At 42.1% G+C, this 21,214-nt stretch overlaps 1 protein-coding gene across 1 annotated transcript in view; it reads right to left on the reverse strand.

Annotated features, from left to right (window-relative positions):
• srrm3 (serine/arginine repetitive matrix 3) overlaps window positions 1–21,214 on the reverse strand; it is a 73,712-nt gene that overhangs the window by 37,410 nt on the left and 15,088 nt on the right. The window lies entirely within an intron of this gene.

Below are 21,214 nucleotides of genomic sequence, written 5' to 3' on the forward strand. Positions count from 1 at the left end.
GTTACGCTTCCCCACCAGCCTCAGATGTCCAGCACTGTCTCCCCTCCCTCTAAAACTAATGGCTTCAATTTTCGCAAAGGGGCCTGAAAAGACCAGCCGATGCCCTTCATCACTGTCACGCACAACGAAGTTGAGTCAGGACGCTGCTGCAGCTGCATGTGCAGAGCTCTGGAACAACATCTCATCCCCACTTCTTGTTTCTGTTCATCAATCGCGTGCTTGTGCTGTGTGGTAGACAGTTTTGTGCTTCTGTGCTGCTTCTGCTAATCTTTGACTGGTTAATCGGGATGCGCTTGTGTTTTGAAGCGCCGCGCGCTGGTAAACGAGCCGTGCATGTGTGCGGAGCGGCGCTCCCATCGCCTGACAGAACAGGTGGCAGGACAGCAGGAGGCATCATCTATGAATCTATTATGCAGTAAATCAGCACTTGATATTCAGTGACAGCAACCTCTCATCTGCACACGCTCGTCTGCAGGAGACTGCAGTGAGAAGAGCTCTCATCAATCAAAAGGGACTTTAAAATGACATTCAGATAGACTTAAAAACACGAAGGCTCTTTGATCATGTGCAAAAAGACAAAAAAAAAACTGACGTACAAATCATCCACAGATATATTTAGAGGTGATAATAAACAACTTTCCTTACATGGAGAACATTTTTGCTTTTATATGAAAAACAGTGCCAGTTTATGTTGTGAGCCTTTTAAAGGACACACTAGTCGAGTGATGCAACAATACTTTACCTGGTGTAGAAATTAAAGGTTACTCCTCCTGCTTCCTGTCCTTCATCCTGTCCTTTGATCTCATTTATACATGAGGCGGTCAAGAAAAGCTTAAAGCTGGCGTTTTCCTTCTATGTATCATAGATAATCACTGTCTGGCAGAATCACTCCCCACAAATATGCCCCCAACCAACCGTTAAAGGTGATAGAGAATGGTTGAATGGGGCATTAATCCTTGTTCTGTGATGTGATATGTAGCCCAAAAAAAATTGGTTGGGTCTGTAATGGCTCAGAACCTCCCTAAAAGGCTCTCTGAAACAGCTGTTACTATGCTGGGTTTAGAATGCGTCTTTTTCCGTCGTTTCAGAGCTTATCTGGCAACCTCATTATGAAATGCAGGTTGCCGTTGCTTGATTGGCTGCCCTTGCTCTCACTGAAAACAGAGCTATAGAGTAATACACCGACTGAAAAGAAAGCTCATCAGAATCAGAATACGTTTTATTGCCAGTGTTCACTAACTAGGAATTTGCTGCGGCGTAATGTTCAAACATGTAACATAGGATAAAAAATAAAGAATAAAAATATATGAATATAAAATGTACAAGGTGTGTACAACAATACACAGTATCCAATATACAGAGCAACAACAGTGCAGCTTCATTAGTGCAATTTTAATGATGGTAAAGTGACTGGGGCAGGTTATGAGGTGATTATGAAGTGTTCATAAGTCCAACTGCAAGGAGGAAAAACTGTTTTTGTGACGGGAGGTTCTGGTCCGAATGGACCGAAGCCTCCTGCCCAAGGGGAGTGGTGCAAATAGAGAAGGGTCAGCTGTGATCCGACCTGCTCGCCCCATAGTCCTGGAGACGTGCAGCTGATCACCGGAGCGAGACACTCGCTGCAGTCTGTGTATGTCCCTGTCGGAACTGACCATGAGCTGCTCGGAACGGAGCTTTGTGAAACTGTAGTCCGTGAAATGCGCGGCGCAAAGGAAAAGTCGGCGGTTGGGGATGCTGTTAAAAATAAATAAAAGCCATTGATGGCGAACATTGCTTTCCGGGGGAAGAATATGTAACGATCGTAGTCCGCTTTCACAGCCTTGGAAGGCACACCTGTTCCTGCTTCTCGCCGAAGGGGCGTGTCTGAAACGGAGTGGCTGTGGACTTGGGTGCGGGGGGCGATTGCTGAAAAAGTGACGTCACTTTTTCACAAAAATGGGCTTGTAACTCTTATGGGGGATACTCAAAAAAGGGGAGAACTTGAAACAGAGGTTCTGACACTTGCTGGCACTTCGTGTGTACTCTCCACAGAGGGGAGACTCAGGACTCACACCAAAAACGGGAAAAAGACGATTTTGATTCTCTATCCCCTTTAAAGGCAGGTTCAGCTGACAAAAGCTGATAGTAAATAAACAAATCATCTGAAAATTGGAGGGAAATTCTCCACAACATATGTATATAGCAACTTCATTGCACAGTCACTTATTTCGTTTGCAAGGAACTGGATGGGCACAAAATCAATTTTCTTTCCAGTTAAAACAACTAAATCCTTTAATTGTTTTATGAAAAAAAATTGAGCAGAAAGGGAGGCTTGTCAGAGAGCTGATAAAGCAGCAGAGAACACAATTAATCGTGCGCAAGTCCTCTACAGGGACCGAAGGTTATCGCAAGCTGCTCTATTAATGCTGGCACCAGCCTTTTCTGCTATTACAGCGAGGGCGTATAAGAATGTGACATCAAGACAATCACTGACTGTAATTAGCCATTATGCAATGTGAAGTTGTACAGCCACATGCATAAAGTGTCATAATAAGTTATTTTTCAAATTGTAAAGTGATAATATTCTCTTGAACATTCGATATCTTGTTTTGGGGCTGTGACACTGATTGTCGTTATAATAAAGGAGCCATTAGCTCATGACTTCTCCCCACCGAATGAAAGGAGATGGCTGCATTGTTCTCAGCCTTTGCTCATGGTTCTTTGTGCACTGCAGCCTGTCTTCTGCCGACATCCCACCTCAAGCAAGAGAAACAAAGCGAGGAAACATGGGGAAAAAAAACAGGAAAGTACCAACACTTGAGCAAGAGTGTAATTATGGTGAGACGTTTTTCATGAGGGATGTTCATCTAAACGTGTCATTAGCCCGCCTTTAAGCTCCAACAGCTGTTGCAGCGACTCTCTGTGACACACATGCCAGGGCTCTAAGACTAACTTTTTGAAAAAGTTTTCAACCGCAACACATTCAACACCGCCTGCCTGTCGCATAATTGGTCGCACTCTAGAGCCCTGCATGCAGATGCGTTTGATTGATGAACTTGAATGCAGAGGAATCATTAGGCCGGGATGTCCAGGCTATGTTTTAGTTTTATTAACTGTCTGCACCTGCCCACAGAGAGCGAGAACACCAGGCAGGTCAATGTTGGCACCTGGTGGTATCTCGGCTGTGATGTAGCTACGTCAGCTTGTTGCAACAGCAGATGAGTATTAGTGGGTATGATCATCTACACGATCAGGTTGGTGAAGGAGAAGGTTCTTCTTCCATCTGAAAATGTCGTTCTGAAGTGACTGAGTCTCAGTCTGGTGCCTGCTCTTCAATCTCAGCCCAACACTGTGGAGGTACCGCCTGTGTTCAGCACCAACTCAGTGGGTTACTTCTTGAGGCGAGACTTTGCACGAGAATTGTGTCTGGATGAAAAACACGTGCCAGGCTTCCACAGCAGTTACTGCCATAAAAGGTTGTAACAGTACTCTTTAAATCATGTCATCTCCTTGTGTTGAATTCTCTGCAATATTTTCATTCCAGCAGTGGATTAGAAAATAAAATTTAATTAGCATTTTTTTTCCAGGCTTTGTGGAAATCTGGGTCACTTTCAAACAGTTTCCGACCTGGTAAGTCTTTCTGAAAAATGACATTTCCATCCGATTATACCGACTGTGCTTTCTCTTTATTGCTGATTGGCCTCTGGCTGGTCTTCATTTGATTGCAGTGAAAACGCAGTAAAGTATGTACAAACTGATAACTTCATGCAACTAGTTCTAGTTTCACTCTACGGAATCTTCTTCATACATTTTGTGGTAATCACGATCAGATGCATTGATGTATGAACAGTTTAGCAATGCTGTAGAGTTAACTTTTCATTGTTTGTGTTCTCTGTCTGCACTTTTGAATGGACTCGATCAAAGCTGGTGGAAAATGTGCAGCTCTGCTGTACACTCCGTATCAGACTAAATGAACAGCGTGCAGCATTTGTAGGGTAAATAAGTGTGTGCACAGCAGGGCTCTTTCAGCACCGAACATAAGTCCATCTGCACCATACCTGCAGTCTTGATGGACCTGTTTAAAAACTGTACGTACAATATGTATAGTGAGAAGAAAATCATATCGAGCAATATATCCTTTGAAGTTTAAATCTGGAGTTGACTAAGCGGACAACAATGATTTTTGAATGCCACCCTCTAACACTAAAAAAGATAAGGAAGGTAAAATGTGTGTCAGCACACTGCAACAATCCAGCATCACTGCAGGAATAATTCTACATCCTTCTTCCTGTTTTAAAGGATAAGACCGGTTTTTTGACATTGGGCCCTTGATTTCACATTATAACATGATGTTCTACTCACCCCTGCTTGTTGTTGGTCATTTGGAGCTGTTTCGAAGATATTCGCGAGGCGTCTGGCTGCTCTCTTGAGATATTCGGCCATGAAACGGTTTCCTATGGGCAAGCTTATACAGGCACAAACTATGCTGTTTATAATTTATTAATTACTCTACACTAGCACTGATAACGTGGAGGTGCGTCGCTTACTTAAAAAAATCCGGGTTACTAATTTTGAATTTTAGCCGAATGAATAAATAGGCAGCAGGTCTGTGGGCTGTCTGTGGCAGTAGCACGACGAGGACGTCAGTAACACCCACTTTACGACAAAAAAAATCAAAATTACAGTAACCCGGATTTTTTTAAGTAAGCGACGCACCTCCACGTTATCAGTGCTAGTGTAGAGTAATTAATAAATTATAAACAGCATAGTTTGTGCCTGTATAACATTGCCCATAGGAAACCGTTTCATGGCCGAATATCTCAAGAGAGCAGCCAGACGCCTCGCGAATATCTTCGGAACAGCTCCAAATGACCAACAACAAGCAGGGGTGAGTAGAACATCATGTTATAATGTGAAATCAAGGGCCCAATGTCAAAAAACCGGTCTTATCCTTTAATATCTAAATCTACTGACAGCTGAGGTCAAGTGGAAAACTGTTTTAAAACAAAGGCATGCTTCAGTGTCGGCTGTGCCTCAGAAAACCTGCTGCCTGTTTAAGTGGATTCCATATCAGCGGCTACACCCAGAAGTAAAAAAAAAAAGCTAAGAAAAGGGACTTGTCTCCTTGCATCCACTTTTCTCCCTAAAAGCCCTCTCACTGCTCCCCTCCAACTCGTTTCCCCTCTCTTATAGGTCACTATGTGTTGTGCACAGTGATTGGATCCCATTCAGTGGTGGATGCACCTCAGCCATGATTACAGGGTGCCAGTAACAGGGGCCTGACCTTGATAGAGACTGGCAGGGAGTAGCTGCCAAACATCCTGAGTGGCTGTCTGCTTCTGGATATTTAAACTAAAGCTGCCCCTCTACATCTGCCTCATCGCTCCAACTTTCCGTCACACCTTTCCTCTCTCCAAAACAACCTTCCCCTGAGCTGGAAACGGCTGTTTTGTTTTTAGCACTTTGGCACCCTGAGGATGTGTTCAGCTCCTGCAAGGTCATCCGTCTTTATTCCAGGCACGTTGGATTGCTGTTGGGTGCTGGGAAACAAGTGATCTCCACTTTTATTTTTTGTATTTATCCCCTTTATTCTAGTTGTAATGGGATATGAGGCGCATACAAAATGAGAAATTTTACATTTGAATGTGGCTCGTTCCTCATTCACTGATGCGTATGAACGCTCATTAGTGACAATTCTCTGTTCTGATTTAGCTTTTTAAGGGCTAGACATAGCACATTCTATCATTAAACAGACTTTATTAAGGAGACAAGATTGAATAGGAACAAATCACGTCTGTAAAAAGCTTTAGAAGCTGAAAGCAGAGCGGCAAATTGCTGCAGGAGTCTGCAAAATTCCTGAGATAGCATTTAGAATGGCAAACATTTTCTCCCTTTCAGACACAAAAGCTGGGCAAAAACTCACGTCGCACTCCAAGAGAGCATTTCAGGCATCGTTTGGAGCTGAAATAACATCAAAATGTCTCACATCAACATGCTCAAAATTATTTGCACAAGGAAGCTACATCGTCATTTTAAGCAAAATCACAGCTGAAATTAATTTGCCTTTGGTGGAAAAGTCCCCTTGGCAGACATAAACCACTCCAGCCCATTTCATAACGAGTAAGATACGTTTCGCTTCAGAGGAAGACAGAGATGCCGTCTCCACAGTGATATCTCATCCTGGAGATGTGCTTCAGCCGTGAGTTGACAATTCGGGGGAATGCAAGCTAGGACTCGGAGCTGAGTTTGCAATAGTCTGGTCTGCTGGCACATAAATTCAATTGTGTTGCCATGTGTAATGTCTTCTGGGAGAGAGGATTAGCATAGAACTGCTCCTGATGTGATTAAGGAGGCCACTAGCTGGGGAGAAATGGTCTCAGGTTTGTGTGTCTGAGTCAGCCCGTACCTGTCAAAACACAACACACTGCAACACAATTTCTTCACTGCACAGAGCGGAGGCCAAACAAACAAGAAAATGGTTACGCAGGTGTACTGATTCCAAATCATCTTTAATTATCTCTATAATCGCTGCATGACAGAAGCAAGATCCTAGAAGATGGCGCTAAGTTAATTAGCTTATAAATTAAGGTTCATCCTTTCAATATCATCTGGATTTGGCTTTTAATCACCATGAGCAACACTGAGGATTTTAAATACAAAAGTGTGTGTGTGTGTGGGGGGGGGGGCTGTATGTACACCGAGCTGTATGTGAGAGCTAAATCCACTCTTCATAAACACATATGATTCAAAGATCACTTCAAAATTTTGCTAATAAGCTTGTGTTGGCTTTTCTTGATGGTGTTTAGCCGACCAATTCAAATGAACAAACTCACTGTGAAACTGGCCGTGTTGTCTGGCTCCAGCCCAGGAAGTTACTATGAGAATTGACATCAGGGAACAAGCTCAGCCATCGTTAATCCACTGTGAGCGCGTGAGTCATAAATCTACTGTACTCAAGTTTGTTTACAGGAAAACATTTTAAACCCCCACAACACATGTCGGAATTTTGCTGTCCTTTGCAATTCTTCATGTTGTGTGCAGCGTGATGAAGGCTGATGAAGAGGTGGACCTGACAACAGACGGTAAAAGGCTAAATGGAGAGTATTTTTTCATGTATAGGAGAGCAAAGATATGGCACTGAGGTCTTTTCTATGTGGAAAATAATATTTCTGCCCTTCTTTTGACCGATATCTGAAACAGCGTTTTTTATCTACAGGGCCCCACACCATTGATCTGATTGAAGTGCCCACGAGATGTATCTTGACACAGATAGACGTGCATTTCTTTTTCTTCTTAGAGCTTGCCCTTTTCCAAAGAACTTTCAATGAAGACTTCCCAGATGGCTACTGCGTAACAAACCATCTGGCGTGTCCAGTTAGCTCGAGGCGACTGTAGCCCCGACCAGTGTAAACTACATCTCTGAAATGAACTGTTGGCGGCGGAGCTGCATTAATGGTAATCTATGTTCGTGCTGGTGCACTGATTGTCTTTTTTAGTCAAACTGCTGGAGGGGTGTTACATCTGTACAGTCCTCATGTATTCACACTTTAAGCTATCAGCAAGTTGTCTCAAATATTTGTTATGGAAATGGATTATGTAGGAAAATGCCTAAAAATGTAAACACCGAAAAGATAAAAATGCTAAACTTCTAAATCTAATTGCATGATGCTCAAAACAACAGCAAACGGGACCCACCTGAAGAGACCCTGCAGATGTGCAGTGTTGGTCTAACCTGATACAAAACCTGCAAAACGTTGATGTGAAGCGAGAATCTCGGCAGTTGAACTTCCCTTTCTTTCTTAAAGTTTCTCTGTGGATTTGATGCATCACGGGCATGAGAGAAGCGTCTGCCTATCTGAATGTGTTTGCTGTATAATTTATCCCGTCGTAGAGACATAAAAACATGAGCACGCCTCATTAAAAGTGCAGTCTAACTTTTCTCCTCAGATTCTCACGTGGGGCTGAGGATGGAACTGAAGCAAATGATTAAAAAAAAAAAAAAGGCAATGTTTTCCCGTTCCATGTCATTTCAGGTCAGCCCGTGTTCAGTATTTTTGATGGATTCAGCCTTTATAGTTTGTCCTTCCTTACTCAGCAGATGTAACTTAAGCTGCATTTCAGATGTTCAGCCGGTTTGACCCCTACAATACGCTTCAATGCTCTTCTAGCCAGCAAAGCAGTTTTTATACACACTGTATACTGCTACAGTGTGCATCTCTGAGTGAAATTAAAATCTGGCTGCAACAAAATACATATTTCATTTGGAGAAGGAGACAATAAATTATCCTTTGTCACTCTAAAGTATGATCCAAACCCTTTGGGAAAAGGGATGCTTGCAAAATTGAAGTAAAACGACAATGAACTGTATGACTCATCTGACTGAGAGAGCAGGAGAGGGTAGACAATGGACTCGAATAAAAAAAATATCACTGAAGGTTAAAGATGAAAGTAATTTCCGAGCATGCTCCACACACTTTCCATCCAGTTTGGAATTCATAATTTCTCCACATAAATTAGCTCATCATCACACATGCAAGAAGGTTGATTTCTGCTGCTGCATTCAGCTCATCTCGCTGCATCATTATTTGAATTTTCATGAATATTCATCCTCCACAACTATTTCCCGATGGCTTAATTTTGCAGACGTCATCAGCTGCAATTATCCATCAATTAATATTTCCAAGAAACATTTTGGCTCACAACTTTTGGCTCAAACTTCCATCGAAGTTTTTCAAAGGGTCGACGATGCCCGAGGGCTTCTAACTTTCATGACACAGTTAGCTTCAAAGAAGAATCTTATTTGAAGTTAGCAGAACCAGCACACCCTGAGTATTGGGTGGCTTAAACGTGGCACAAGTCCATCTTCAAAGGGTTCACAGAGGAATTACCAGTGTGAGACGTGAGGTTAAAAGCCCAGAGAGGAAGTTACCGAACTTCGAAGGCTCGCCTCGCTGTCAAATCATAACACACAGACACATATCTTTAGGTAAAACGGGACCAATCTCTGATGTCCATTTTTGTTAAACTTCCATGAATCCTCTTGGAAATCCAAGCGAAAAACACGTTCCCTATAAATCCAGAATATCCTGTGGAATCGAATACTGCTATTCCTGAAATTACTTACAACCTTGATTTTAAACCTTTTGGGAGAGTGTGGTGAAGCCGGTGCTGAAGGGAAACAGTTTAACTGCATGGGAGACAGAGTTCGCTCTACATCCGGTGTAGAAACAAAGTATTACATATGCTCAAGCATGTAGGGAAACATGAGTTCTGCTCTTTGGCAAAATCTAGATAGAGAATATCTGATCATTCATCTGTGAGTTAATCCGCAAGTGAAGATGGGGTAATGCAGCAAGCCAACGACCCCGAGTCCCGTTCGAAGCGCTGATATATTAAAAGACAAAAAGCAAACTGTGAAATAAAATTCCCGGGACTGTGACAATGACAAATTCAACAAAATGACACAAGAGGTGACGCGGCCGTGAAGGAGCACAGCCCGCCAAAGTTTCTGACTTTGAAAAGCCGTTGAGGTCTTGAGGAACGTAAAGAGAAACAAGTGCATTTTCATCACAACTGCCCCTTCCTACTTAGATCTCAGGCTGTTATAGTGCTGGGCGGTATACCGGTTCACACCGAATACCGGTTTATAATTTCATTATGATATGAATTTTTAATATACCGCCATACCGGTGTATTTGATTACACAACGGGGGAACGCTGCATCGCGCGACATTGTTTGAGACGGGACCCTTTTCAGTGTTGCGCTTCTAAACACGCATGTTTACTGTCTATTTTTAACGCTTTTCAAAAAATACTCATATTCGTTAAGCTGCATTTCCTTTCCCTGCTCTCCCTCCGTCTCTGTCAGTCATGCGTCTCTCTCGCATAGCCTACACACACACACACACACACACAGCCCCTCCCCTCCGTGCACACCGTGTGTGTCTCCATCAGCGAGATCATGCCTGGAAGCTTGCTAGCTTCAGCGTCGCGTTAGATTAGCTCAACCGAAAGAAGACGGCTGGCGAAATTCACAAAAGGTCGGTATCACGTGCAACTTTATAAAATCACACATTAAAAAGTCCTATAAAAATATTTTATATTTTGAATACAATGTTGTCCCGACCCGACCCATAGCAAACAAGCGATTACGCCTTCTTTATAAAGTTAACTAGTCGCAAGTTTGTAAAAAAAAAAAAAAAAAAAGTAGTTGGGTTGTCGAGGTCAAAACACTAGCAGCTGTGAATCAAATAAATTAGGTTTTTTAAACTCTTACACTGAATGTTTGCTGCTTCAGTCCAGATGAGTATTGAAAAATATTTTCCGCGATTGAAAAAGAGACGTGCGTGTTGAGGATGAGGACCAGCCTGAACCGGAGGTATCAGTCTGAAACAGAGCTGAACAGTCCGACCAGTGTAATTAATGTTATTAATTTGTTTACAATGAAGATGTGAATATTAATACAATAAAGTTCTGTGTGACCAATTATTAACAAAGGAATTATTTTGAAGAATTTTTATTTTAATTTTTAATTCTGTTCTCAATCTGTAGAAAATGCTGTGAACACCTAATTATGCATGAAAAAAAAAATACTGTGATATGTATTTTTGGTCATACCGCCCAGCACTAGGCTGTTAGTTAAAACCACCGAGAAGAATCCTCACAGCATCCCACCGCACTCCAAGTATTTCATCATGTTTGAAGTCTGCGTGCTTTGAAGACATCTGAAGACGCGGTATTGATATGGATGAAACCTTTCTCTTATCCCCCTGCCTGCTGTGCGTGGGGGATTGAGCCAGTCAAAGTGAGAGCGGGTTGAATAGAGTCGATGCCTGCAGCAATCTGAAGCCAATCTCCAGCTGGCTGCAGCACTGAAATGAGGCTGTTCTCTTTTCCACCTGCCTGGACTGCTGCTATTTAATTGACACCGCTCAGAATGATCAGCCTCCTGATAAAAAGTGATGACTGTCAGTTACCAGCAGATGTTCATTCCCTGACTGTCATCATTGATCGCTAGACATACAGCTGAGACCTCTCCAACAAAAGCACCTTCACTTCTGCATAGTACAGCACCCACTGTCACCCCTCATAGCAGCACTTTCTACCAATTATGGCAAAAAGACAGCAAAATCTCTTAAATTTTCTGACATTATTTCCTTTCACACAGACAAAAAAACACGAGATATTGTTCCCATTTCAGACGGAAGTTTAGTTCTAAATTCAGGCTTGCAGCCTACACCTTACAAGGGCTAAATTTTGTTTGTTTTACATTAAACATTCCAGCCTCGCATTATTAAGCCGATCTGGTGCACAACATTTTTATTTATCAGAGCAGAAAAGCCACTTTTGTTTGAATAAATCTATCGTCCCTTTTACTATCTGAGTGTTATCAACGTTGCTGATATTGTATAAAAAAACAGAACAACTGAGCAACTGCGTTGTTTTGAGTGTCAGCTGCCTTCATTGGTTCTGCTTTTCTGTAGCAAGAGCATTTTTCATGGGGAATTATAACAGCTAGGGATGTGAAAGGACACTCAAAGATGATTGAGTGACATTCAGAACAGTTTCTTTCACCGTTGCAAAGCGTATGCAGACCTCGCCCACAGATCCTGTCTTCTCAGTGACGAACACGAGCGACCATTACAGAAAATGCGCTGACATTTTAAAATGTTCAAAGCAGACAGCGAGTCCACTGATAATTTCTGTAAAACAGCAAGAGGGCTGATGTTTCCATAATTCTGAATATTAACGTTTAGTTTCAGGGAATTACAGTAACAATGAGTTTGATTTCACAAATCAAATGAAACGATGAGAGTTGGTGCTCAACCGTGGTCTTTTTTGATTAAATTAACAAAATAAATAGTTATTAAAATACAGAAAATTCTCTTGTAAGTATAAGCAACCTTTAAAATAGTGGAAGTCTAATCTTGTTCTTCCTGTTATTTTGCAACAACAAACTATCAAAACTTATATGTCAGAACATAATAAGCAGTGCTGTGAGCTGAACTTAATATCACTACGCTAACGGTGAGAATATCCAAGCATCGCTGTACCGCGGGTCTTATGCTCACCATCTTAGTTTAGGGCATAATGTTGCTGATGATTACTATAGCCAAAAGCTAACTGTGATGGGCAGATCAGTAGCTTTGCAGGTTACTTGATCTTGAACTAAAGCAAGTCAAAATTTTGACCTGAAGGCGAAAGAAAAAGGCAGCAAATTGCCAAAAAGACAGAGGACACTCTGAGGGGAACGCATATATGTGCACCAAATGTCAAGTCAAGGAGTTTTTTTTTTTTATAAATCTAGTCAGTCAGACTAAGGAGGAACACTGTGCTAATGATGATAAACACATCATAATCATGGCTGAATGAGGCCTTTTAGATCGTTAAGCTCTTAAAGGTCTGAAGAGGTAAAACCTGATAAAAACGTCAGATAATCACTATAGGTGTCTTTCTCCAGTCAATAATAAAAAAAAAAAACTGTTTGTTCATTGATATTTCAGGTAGACTTCTTTTTCTATAAAAAAAAAATCCTTCTTGGCTTAAAATGACATGTAGCTGTGGATGTAACTCTTAACTTTTCCCTCATTTAGCATTCAGAGATTAGAGAATATGCGAATGAGCCCCATCACCCCTCTCTTTACGACTTTCTTTAAAGCACGGGAGGAAAGCCCAGTAAATCAAAAGGTGATTAAAAAACAAAGCAATGGCCAATTTTGGCCAGGTTTACTCTTGTGGGGAGTGTAGAAATAATTTTTTGGGAAGCTTTCAGACACATTTATGCAACACGTAGAGCAAAGCGAAGTAGAAAAATTGGTAATCGTGGAAGTAGAATGAGAATATGAGCCCATGGGCTAATAAGAGAGAGTGCCAGCTGTCAACGTCATCACATCGCAAACATGAGTGTGTGGAAACGTCATCGGAGCCGCGACAGGAGCTTCGGAGAATCAGTTAGTATAAACAGATGCACCAATCAAAGCCAAAATAGTCAAAAGCAGCAGAATGTTGGTGAGTAAAGCAGACAAAGCAATGCAGGGAATCACCTCAGAAACTTGTGTTCAAGGTTCTTTTTATTGATCAAAAGTAAACCCTGAATCAATATAGTGGTCGATATCAACCTTTCTTTTACACTCTGTACACCACATATCTAATGCACCTGTTTTATTCCTCTGACAGGGTTTACAACGGATAACAAGGAGTACCACACATTGAACAGTGCTCCACAGCTGCAATGGTTTTCAAAACAGTGGGAGGAAGGAAAAAGGAAAAAAAATGGTAGTGAATATCAGGTCAGACAGGGGCAACCACACACCATTTATCAACACAGAGTCTGAGGAGGTGTTGAGAAAGTGCTTTACTGGGCACCACATCCAGCAGCGTTTTAAGAGAGACACACGACCAGGCAAGCAGGGGTCTGAAAGAACTGAACAGATTCAGTGAATCGAAGTGATTTGACAAAGCAGTGATGAAAGAATTAAACCCGATTGGACCAATATGTCTCCATCATTTACCAAGAAATAATAATACTCTTAATTATTGTTGGCATGTCCTGCTCATAATCTACTATTGCTTTGCATTCCATTTTTTTAAGTGTTATGGTAATGGACAATGAATGTTACAGCGTATACAAAGCACAACAAATAAAAATCATGAGTTTCTTCATTTAGTTGGCTTTAAGGATAGGCTTTGAAACAAAAGAAACGTACCTATATCAGTCAGAATTTCAGGCAAAAACACACCAGAGTGACTTGAAGATAATATATCATCAAATATACTACTTTACAAGAGGCATTAGCTGTCGGCAGCTATGAGCCTGCACATAAATGCAGCTAAAGCTGTCTCAGCTGATAGCTAAAGCTATCAGACACAGTGTTAGTGGGACCGCTAGCTATAGCTGAATAGCAGTGAGACAAGCAGAAAGACAGAAAGACTCTCAGCGTGTTGAGGTGAAGCAGCGACTTTGAATGCCAACAGGCAGCTGTAAGAGGATGGTAAGAGGAGATACATACTTGTATCTAAAAAGCTGAAGAGGCATTTCCTCTTAATTAGAGGAAAGTTGTGAGTTCAGCAGAAAAGCTTGGAACAGTAGCAGGCTAAAGTACAACAATGGGAAAGACTGCAGCAAAATGATCTCATTAGAGTGGAACTTACAGATTCTTTTATTTCTAAGGTATAAGAAAAAAAATCCTCTGATCTTTACCAGGTCATACGATTAAGTAAGTGAAACCTCAGATTATCAACAACATATTACACCATGTCGTTATCTATTCAACAAAGACGGAGACAAAAAAGGGTTCTGTAGGAAATCAGATTGGTAAGTAGCAGCCTGGTGCGGCTCCTATATAAAACCTAAGGTGTTCTAGTCTGGAGCATTCAGGTGTGTGTGTTAACACAATGCCAACCATCAAGCACGGCGGTGTAGGGCTGATGATTTGGACTTTTTTTGAGTGGATCGTGAACTCCTCTGTATATCAAGGTATTTTAGGTTGAAATGCGAAACCATCCAGCAATAGCTGGATCCTGCAACAACGATCCCGAACACGGCAGCAAATCTGCAACAGAATGTCTGAAAGAGAAAAGAATCAAGGTGTTGCAATGGTCCAGCAACGTTGAAAGAAAAGTTCCTCCTCCGCAACGATGTGACAGACCGATAACATACAGAGAACAACTAACAACTAACTGGTTCTACAAGCTGTTGAAACGTGGGCTGTAGTTGAGTTTTTCACACTCATTTTTGATGAGAAAATAACTACACAGTGTAATATGTCATATGTTGTTGTTTGACCAGGATGCATTTTACTCATTTTAAGACCTGGCAAAGACCAATGATTTTTTTTTTAACTCATTCCTGACAGGCAAAATGGAATTAAATGGAAAAAAAACCACAAATTTAAGTGGTTTTGCTTTGCTTTTTTTTTTTTAAAGTGTTCTTTAAGCTTCCTTTACATTCAAAGAATAACCGTAGACAGTTTTCAAGTGTATTTTATACAGTTTTATGTGCCTGTTGAATGTTATTCTGTTCAATAATCCATTAAAATCAATCACAAAAATGAATGCTGACAAAAAGTTTCCATCAAGTCCATCAAGTTTCCAAATACCTAGAAATGGAGGGAAACTGATGGTACGAAAATGATTACAGACGACTCAATTAAGCAACGTGCTTTACAAATAATGACCATGGCTGTGTGCATAACTTTATTCAGCATGAGGTGTAAATGCACATATTCTCAGAAAAATCAATGGTAATTACATATCCTCACTATTCTCCATTACCATTCATCCTCCTCACCACCACCTACCATGAAGTGACTATTTCATCTCTCAACATGCAGACGCATCCTTTTCTGTGACAGCCCAGGTGAGTTACGTTGGCAGGCTCTCTCCTCAGCATGTCTCCAAGGCAACCGCAACATTCCATCTCAGACTAATTTGGACAGTAGCACTTCTATAAATCGAGCACGCAGCGGAGGCTTCATTCCACCAAATGTCAGTCCATAACGCTCTGTTCTGCTTTGTTTGCCTTTTGAAATCACGAGGGGAGAGTTTGAATGTTGCTTTGATTTGATTTGGGCTGTTTGATGATGATGGTAAACCTGCTTGTGCAGAAGCTGTGGACGTTTTCTCTTTGTTTGTTGAAGATTAAAAAAAAAAGGAGTTTGTGTTGGCCCCACATGCAGCGAGACCTGTCCATTGAAATCCTCCGGAGCTGACTCGCTCCAGCTGGTAGCATGTCGGTTTACATTTCACGCCTGAATGCTCGTGGATGTAATCATCTATAAGAAGGAACATGAGTATAATTTGCATGCAAGCTCCAATTAGAGATGACTGCTGGTGATATCTTAAATCGAGACAGCTTCCATGACAATAATGGAGCAGACAAGGTGTGAGAGGGAACAAGTGTCACTGTGGAAGGCTTTTCAAACTGTATCAGCTGTCACATACTGCCCTTCTCCTCATCAAGATAAGACACACAAACTGTCTGATCCTGTAGCCCAGATACATGCAGTTCAGTTGTAGGAGAGGGACCAGACTCTGCACCGTGCCATCTCTCCTCCCAATATGAGTGTGCATAGGACAGTACCATTATGATGTGGAAAGGGAGGATGGAGGGCGTCCACTGCTGCTGCACCAGAAATCAGACGGATCAAAAACACGGCTGAACCATGGGAGAACGACGAGGGAAGGCTTTGGCCTTTTTCAATCATATTTGTGGTTTGTAATTCTCCACACACATTCAGCGAAACTCCGTTGCTTGTCAGGATAAGGAAGCAAGCTCTTCAAAGCAAGGAGACACCCGCTGATTCAAAGATAACAGCTCTCACTAAATCAAGGTCAAACCTGCAAGGAGCTCTGTTTCAACAGGATCTATCAGTAATGGACCGGCTATTGCAGACTGGAGACTAACAGCAACGGAAGGTAGTCACAGATAAGGATAAAATGAATCTGACTCAGATATTGACTGAAAACAGAAATTGTAGAGGACAGAGAAAGAAAAGACAAGAGGAGAATGACAAACAGGAAGGGTGAAGTGGAAGAGAAACTGACGTATTGATGGAGGACTGAGGCAAAAGAGGGTTCACCCCTATCACTGAACAGTAAGCTGAAGCCTGTCCTGATTTTGTTAACAATAAAAACAATAACAGAGAAAATCAGCGACCACCAGAGCGTTACAGATATGTCAGTGACAGTGATGGTGACTATCAGCTTCTCACGCCGTCCATTGTCCTGCAGTCACATGGGCGGCTGGACAGGGATTGGTTAAAAACAAATTTTCAAAACCTTCCTCAGACCGCCATGGGGAGGTTGCTCACCTTACCACCTGTTCGCTCATGGGCAGCAGTGCATAAAAAGCCCAGGTCATGACAAAAAAACGGAGATAGCATTCAACAAACCATGAAGCCAGATTGGACTTCACACCTCTCTCAGCCCTCTCAAATTTCCCATCTCCTTAGGCCATCTGTCAGGGAGTGCTATGTGCCAGTGGGCTACAGAGCGTCAACAAACGCATCCCTGCAATAACAAAGGCAACACTGAATTGCTCCTGGTGAAGATACGTGCCTATATGAATACGGTCTTTCCTTTGATATCTCATGGGTGCTGTATTTTTAGGTAGAAGGGTCCAAAGCAGCGCTAGCGGGCTAATCAGTGTTGAAATGTGTTTACATGCTTGTGGAAGCAGCTGTTATTGGGTAAAATCTTAAAAAAGCTGAGGCTTCTAATCAACAAGCATCTGTAAGCCCCAGCCTCGCTACAAACAAGAGTTTGTATAAATTCATACAAAGAGGAGGAAGGGAAGCAGTTGCAGGTCATTTCTGTGCATGAGGTGAACTGATCAGTCAGGAAAACGTCCAATAAGAAGCCATCCAATAATAACCCTGAAAAAGACCATCCTTATCATGGATGTAATGTCCATTTTAATCAGTCAGTCTGGGCCAAATGAAGAAATTTCCTCACTTCTTCATCTCAGTGCAAATCCAGAAAGAAAAGCATGTATGCAGCGAATCGTGTGGCTGCTGTTAATATTGTTAATCCTCACTGTGACTACAGAGTATGATTAAATATTTCACAGTCACAGTGACTTGTAGTCATGGCTTTGTCTGGAAGACATCTTTGTCAAAACCTTGTTTGACATACTGAATAACAACAGCAAACACTGTGCTTGTAGTACTTTTTACTCTACGCCAAGAATACCAAATTTCTTATTTTTGTTAAAGCATAATGAGATTGTTATATTAAAAAGAATCTTGCTTAGTATATTTTGAGAGGATTTTGATAGTCATAAACACACACACGAATTAAGTATCGGTGATATGGAGCATAGCCCACCGAGGAGTACTCGGCTTACTTTTGGAGAGGCTATCTATCTCCTCTGCCTGGGAGGTGAGTTGCTGTTTGCTCCTCTTTGCCATCCTTGTCTGCAAGCCTATACCTAGAGATGGGCTGTAGATGCAGGCCAGGTCTCTGAGGAGCTATAGGGAGGATGGTGGAGCCAGAATATCGCTTGGGAGGGAAGAGTGTGTGTTGGGCTGGGGGCTCCATAAAAGCAGCCATAAAGGTCAGGTGAGCTGGCTACTGCGCCTCAATGGGCGACCACTTGGCGCCACAAAGGTTAGACAGAGCTCTCGGCTGCACCTGAGGTGATTTGAGAGTACAGGAAATGTCACCAGCACCAGCAGAGCTACAGACAAAGTCAATACTGACACAGCAGCTGCTCCACAGAATGCTAGAGTCTTTGTCAGAAGGCCATTTCGGTAAAATGTTATCAGTTAGAGAAGCAAGTTGATGATCCCCCTATGCATAGCCACCTGTTTGGCTCTAATAATGCAAAACTAAGCTCTATGATTAACAAATGTAGCTCTCTAGGCATTTTCAAAAGGCCAAAACAAAGCTTTTCCCCCTGTCTCACTCTATTCCTCTGCCCCCAATTATAGTCAAAGTGAAACAGAAGCGCAGTCCTCAAGCATTAGCAGACAAAATGGCTAACCACTTACAGAATCATACCCTTAGTGTCGCTTCCCTTCTGTGGTTCCCCATATGGGCAACAGCCATGATGGGCTTATTAATCCCCTGGGAGGCAGGAGACAGAGGATGAGTGTGTCCAGGCTTTCTGTGACATTCTATGCACCACTCACCCCCACTCCCTCCACCATTGCCATCTGTTTCCTGCCCAGCACTCTGACTTAACTCCCCGCCAAGCCTGGGCCTCTCCTTCCTCTCCTCTTCTCCTTCTTGTAATGTACAAGTTTGTACTACGGTAAATGAGAATTAAAAAGCCCAATTTATAGCTTGTTTAAACATTTTTTGAGAAAACGTGGCTACAAAGAAATTGAAAGTTAGAGCAACAGTATCCACGCTCTGTTCTAACCAGACAGCCATCATCACACCAGCTTTGGAGCATCTCCTCTTGGCGTAAGTGTGTGTATCTGAGGAAGGAGAGAATTAAATATGATGGACAGAAAATAAGGAAAGTGTACACTGTCTCAGCTGTTGTTAAAACCAAAATAATTCTTCTACACAGCAGAAGAGTCTGTTTCCAATCCAGCATCACTGTGAGTGTACTCCTGACATTTTGGGCTCCCTTGCTAGAATACTAAAATCCTGCAGATCATCTCAGCTCAGGAAATTCCCTCAGTACTCCTCTGCAGTAAACATGTCCCTCGTGTTTTTGGTCAACTGTGTTTTGTATTTTAAACCGAGAGAGAATGAAATGTAGTCGCTGTGGTTGCGTGGCAGTGAGAGCCAAAACAAGCCCAGCATCACTTTCCCTAAATTCAGTCTACCTGCAGCATGCATTCAGTGTCAAATTCTAACACACTTACCCAGAAAATAACTAGATCACAGATTTACTTCTTTCCACGCTCGCTGCAATCTTGTCCATCTCAGATATCCCACTTTATGTTTGGTAATCACATTTGCCGCCACTGAATTAACGGCTTACATCATCACAGACTCTGCTGTTTCAGTGACTGTATAGTTGAAAAAGCCTGAATACCTTTGGTGATTCACAGCACATTGAACGGCTCTGTACATACATCACTGAGCTACTGACAAGATGAATACAAAACACTGCGCAGTTTTCTGTGTGTCTCTTCGGGCTGTATGACCTTACATGCTTTCCCATTCTAAAGGTGAGCTTTAAAAGAGCCAGTAGCATTCATGGTCCACAACTTTCAGACGCATGCCTCTGGTGAGGTGGATGCTCCTATTTCTCCCTAATGGAAAAGGCATTGGCCATGAAATTTCCCCTGACAGCTGAGTCCTTAAAAACCTGAGCAAAATATCTGCTCTATACTGTAGGGTTAATCAATGTTATTGGAGGACAGAGGATGAGAATACAGATGAGAGTCTGATGTGAAGAAGAGGAAGGATACGAGACAAGAAAATTAAAGACCTTCCTGAACAGAGCTTGAAAAACCTCTTAATGCCCCCCCACCCCTGTTTCTACAAATCTGAGACACAACTCAAGAACGACAGGTGGGTATTTTCTTTTTGCTGAATTTGACGAAAGAGAAATTGCAAGGCTGCAGATTGGTGTGGTGTTGGAATGTAAGTGGGCCAAGAATGGCACCAACGGGCCACTTACCCCGACTCGTATCACAGCTCTGGTGCAGGGGAGGGACTTAAAAGCAACACATCTGCAATCCACCACATTTTCTACTTGTGTGAATGAGCCTAGGTGTCATGTCAGTGAGATTTGGCTGTGGTCTCTATTCCTTCTAAAGAAGATCCAAAAAAATAAATGAAAAAAAATGTTTTAACCTAAGAATATAATGTTTTATTTAGTTCAGAAAGACTTTCATTGTCTATCGCCACATTTATTCCTTATATTTCTTTCATTCCCACATAATATATTCAAAAAAAGGGTCAGGGTTATCTGAATCAGTCAGGCGCAGCTAAAGCACCAGCCGGACTGTGTCAAATGGCAGAGCTGATCCAGTTTACTGGGGAATAAAAGTCCCCTGATTTACAGAGCCCTCCATAATGTTTGGGACCGGGTCACATCTTTCTTTGAGTTCATCCTCTGCTCCTCAGTGTAAAATTCTAAATCAAACAATTCAGACATGATTAAAGTGCTCATTTCCGACTTGAATTTAAAGTAATTTTCATACACTTCAGTTCTACTGAAATTACAACACTTTTTATACACAGTCCCTCTCATTTCAGGCCACCGTAATGTTTGGTTCCAGGTGTACGAGGGTGTTCCAGGTGTTCGTGATAACTCAGGTGTGTTTCAGTGCTACATTAGTGCAAGGATACAATACTTTGGCTTGCTTTTACAATTTAGAGTCTCTAGTTGCCATTGAGCAACATGAATCGGCTTAGGAAGACCTCCACTGCTGACGACAGATGAATCCTCACTATGGGAAAGAAAAATCCTCAAAGGACTGTCCAACAGATCACAAAGTCTTCAGGAGGCAGGTGTACTATCCATGAGAAAACTTCATGAACAGAAATAGAGGCTACACTACAAGATGCTAACCAGCAGTAAGCCACAAAAACAGGATGGACAGATTACAGTTTGCTGAAAAGTCCTTAAAGGAGCCTGCAGAGAAAAGGAAAAGGTGTTCTGAACAGATGAGACCAAGATGAACCTGCATCAACAAAGTATGGAGACCAAAGGGAACTGCCTTAGAAGGAAAGCATAGCAGGTCCTCTGTTAAACATGGTGATGGGGGTGTTGTGGCATGGGCATGTACGGCTGCTGCAGGTACTGGCACACTTATCTTCATCGATG

The sequence above is a fragment of the Odontesthes bonariensis genome, chromosome 16, assembly GCF_027942865.1.
Source record: "Odontesthes bonariensis isolate fOdoBon6 chromosome 16, fOdoBon6.hap1, whole genome shotgun sequence".
NCBI classification, from domain to species: Eukaryota; Metazoa; Chordata; class Actinopteri; order Atheriniformes; family Atherinopsidae; genus Odontesthes; species Odontesthes bonariensis.